This window comes from Aotus nancymaae, unplaced genomic scaffold (assembly GCF_030222135.1).
Source record: "Aotus nancymaae isolate 86718 unplaced genomic scaffold, 86718_ANA_hifiasm-v0.15.2.pri h1tg000029l, whole genome shotgun sequence".
NCBI lineage: Eukaryota > Metazoa > Chordata > Mammalia > Primates > Aotidae > Aotus > Aotus nancymaae.
In genome coordinates, this window is record NW_026988442.1 from 7185240 (window position 1) to 7189450 (window position 4211).

The window sequence follows — 4211 nt, forward strand, 5'->3', positions numbered from 1 at the left end:
CCATCATCTCAGTCCAAAATCTCCTGAAACTGATAAGCAACTTCAGCAAAGTCTCAGGATACAAAAGCAATGTGCAAAAATCACAAGCATTCCTATACACCAATAACAGACTTAAAGAGAGCCAAATCAAGAATGAACTGCCATTCACAATTACTACAAAGAGAATAAAATACCTAATTAGGTATTTTATTAACAAAGAATGTGAAGGACTAACAAAGAATGTGAAGGACCTCTTCAAGGAGGACTACAACTAACAAAGACTGTGAAGGACCTCTTCAAGGAGGACTACAAACTACTGCTCAATGAAATAAGAGAGGACACAAACAGATGGAGAAACATTCCATGCTCATGGTTAGGAAGAATCAATATTGTGAAAATGGTCATACTGTCCAAAGTAATTTACAGATTCAATGCTATCCCCATCAAGCTACCAATGACCTTCTTCACAGAACTGGAAAAAACGACCTTAAACTTCATATGGAACCAAAAGAGAGCCTGCATAGCCAAGTCAATTCTAAGCAAAAAGAATAAAGCTGGAGGCATCAAACTACCTGACTTCAAACTATACTACATGGCTACAGTAATCAAAACAGCATGGTACTGATACCAAAACAGAGATACAGACCAATGGAACAGAACAGAGGCCTCAGAGGCAATGCCACACATCTACAACCATCTGATCTTTGACAAACCTCACAAAAACAAGCAATGAGGAAAGGATTCCCTGTTTAATAAATGGTGTTGGGAAAACTGGCTAGCCATGTGCAGAAAGCAGAAACTGGACCCCTTCCTGACACCTTACACTAAAATTAACTCCAGATGGATTAAAGACTTAAATATAAGACCTAACACCATAAAAACCCTAGAAGAAAATCTAGGCAAAACCATTCAGGACATAGGCATAGGCAAGGACTTCATGACTAAAACACCAAAAGCATTGGCAACAAAAGCCAAAATAGACAAATGGGATCTAATTAAATTCCAGAGCTTCTGGACAGCAAAAGAAACAATCATTAGAGTGAATCGGCAACCAACAGAATGGGAAAAAATTTTGCAACCTACCCATCTGACAAAGGGCTAATATCCAGAATCTACAAAGAACTAAAACAGATTTACAAGAAAAAAACAAACAAGCCCATTCAAAAGTGGGTGAAGGATATGAACAGACACTTTTCAAAAGAAGACATATATGAGGCCAACAAACATATGAAAAAATGCTCATCATCACTGGTTATTAGAGAAATGCAAATCAAAACTACATAGAGATACCATCTCACGCCAGTTAGAATGGCGATCATTAAAAAATCTGAAGACAACAAATGCTGGAGAGGATGTGGAGAAATATGAACACTTTTATACTGTTGGTGGGAGTGTAGATTAGTTCAACCACTGTGGAAGACAGTGTGGCAATTCCTCAAGGACCTAGAAATAGAAATTCCATTTGACCCAGCAATCCCATTCCTGGGTATATATCCAAGGGATTATAAATCATTCTATTATAAGGACACATGCACATGAATGTTCACTGCAGCACTGTTTACAATAGCAAAGACTTGGAACCAACCCAAATGCCCATCGATGATAGACTGGACAGGGAAAATGTGTAACATATACACCATGGAATACTATGTAACCATAAAAAAAGATGAGTTCATGTCCTTTGTAGGGACATGGATGAACCTGGAAACCATCATTCTCAGCAAACTGACACAAGAACACAAAATCAAACACCGCATGTTCTCACTCATAGGTGGCTGTTGAACAATGAGAACACAGGGAGGGGAGCATCACACACTGAGGTCTATGAGGGGGAACTAGGGGAGAGACAGCAGGGGGTGGGGAGTTGGGGAGGGATAACCTGGGGAGAACTGCCAGATATAGGTGATGGGGAGGAAGGCAGCAAACCACATTGCTATGTATGTACCTATGCAACAATCCTGCATGTCCTTCACATGTACCCCAAAACCTAAAATGCAATGAAATATATATAAAAAAAAAAAATGTAAAAAAGAGAAAGAAAAGTTTCGCTGAGAAACTAGCTTTAAAAAAAAAAAAAACAACAACTTTAATAAGTAAAACATCAAATCATGGTCCTGGTTAGGAAACTTCAAAAAAATAACAATATAAATTCTTTTATATATCATTTGTAATTTTAAAATAGTTTTAATGAAAAGTCTTAATGGGACTTTTATGGGAAATTAATGAAATAATTCTAAACTTCTTTTGTGTTACCCTGGAAGAAAAATATAAGAACATTTTATTTAAAATGAGGGCAAACTTATCAGACCAGATTAAAACATATTACAAAGCTATACTAAATAGAACAATATGAATCTGGACTAGGGGCTGATGGAAAAGTGGTAGAGAGAAAACATAACTCCAGGAATAATGTTAATATTAATTGACTCATATGAAATTGATAATATTCAATTAGTTTTGACCTATAAAGACATTAACTTTATAGAGTTCAATCTAATATACAATGCAAGGATTATCTCATATCGTTCATAATAGGTACTTTTTTTTTTTTGAGATGGAGTCTCACTCTGTTGCCCAGGCTCAAGTGCAGTGGTGTGATCTCAGCCCACTGCAGCCTCTGCCTCCTGGGTTCAGGTGATTCTCTTGTCTTGTCCTCCTGAGTAGCTGGAATTACAGACATGCATCACCCTGGCTGGCTAATTTTTGTATTTTTAGTAGAGATGAGGTTTCACCACACTGGCCAGGCTAGTCTTGAACTCCTGACCTCAAGTGACCCTCCCACCTCAGCCTCCCAAAGTGCTGGGATTACAGGTGTGAGCCACTGAACCCAGCCCATCATAGCATTTTTAAGAAAAAGATTGGAAAATATTAATGTTCAATGGGAAGATGATTAAATATGTTTTGTTGCATTTTTATGTGACACATATATAGTCATTAGAAACAGTTTTTAAATAGAATTCAATACTATAGAAAATATACAATACGATATTAATGAGAAGAAAACAGCATTTTGAATGGCATATGTCTTGTGATCCCAGTTTTCAGCAATATATTACATATAAAATTATTGAGTATATATTATCTCAGAAAACCCATTTCTTCTTCATTTATTTATGATGCTTCTTTTATGCATGGGAAAAACCTGGAAAATCCCTAAGTACATATAGATATATGTAAATACATAAGTATATACACATGTAAATTCACATTTGCATATTAAATTAAAAGCATAAATCCAAATGTGGATGATTACATATTAGGTTGTCTCAGCATGGGTCACTTTGGAGGGGCTGTGATATGAGGGGAGCGGTAGCAGGAAAGGAGAGGGAGAAAACAAGGAAAAAAGACTGAACTAACAAATTCCACAAAACTACATACTCTACAGTTCTGTCACTCCTCCTGGGGGTGCGGAGGGGTGGGGTGAGATGTTCCAGTGCTCTCTGGCCCTACTCCCTCTTTAAGGGGCTTGAGGGGCAGCAGGGAGAGGGCAAGGCTTCTAAGCATCAGTGGTCTCAGCCTCCTTTGGACCACAGACCCCTTTGAGAATCTGCTGAAGCTTATGGAAACTTTTCAGAATTTTACCTATAAAAAATAAAACATTTAGAACTGCAAAGGAAATCAATTACACTGAAAAACAGTTATAAAAATACTTTTACAAAAACCAAATTGATGGGCAGGGCATGGTGGCTCACTCCTGTAATCCTAGCACTTTTGGAGGCCAAGGTGGGCAGATCATTTGAGGCCAGGAGTTCACGACCAACCTGGCCAACATGATAAAATACTGCCTCTACTAAAAATACAAAAATGAATCAGGAGTGGTGGCTCACACCTGTAATCCCAGTTACTCAGGAGGCTGAAGTGGGTGGGAGGATCGCTTGAACCTGGGAGGTGGAGGCTGCAGCGAGCCAAGCTTGCACCATTGCACTCCAGCCTGGGTGACAGAGGAAGACCCTGTCTCCAAAAAAAAAAAAAAGAAAAGAAAAAAAAATTAATGACATAATAATAAATGTTCATCTTTATTAAAGTACTAAATAACCAGATCTAGGCCGGGGGTGGTGGCTTATGCCTGTAATCCAGCACTTTGGGAGGTCAAGGTGGGTGGATCATAAGGTCAGGAGATCGAGACCATCATGGCCAACATGGTGAAATCCAGTCTCTATTGAAAATACAAAAATTAGCTAGGTGTGGTGACACATGCCAGTAATCCCAGCTACTTGGGAGGCTGAGGCACA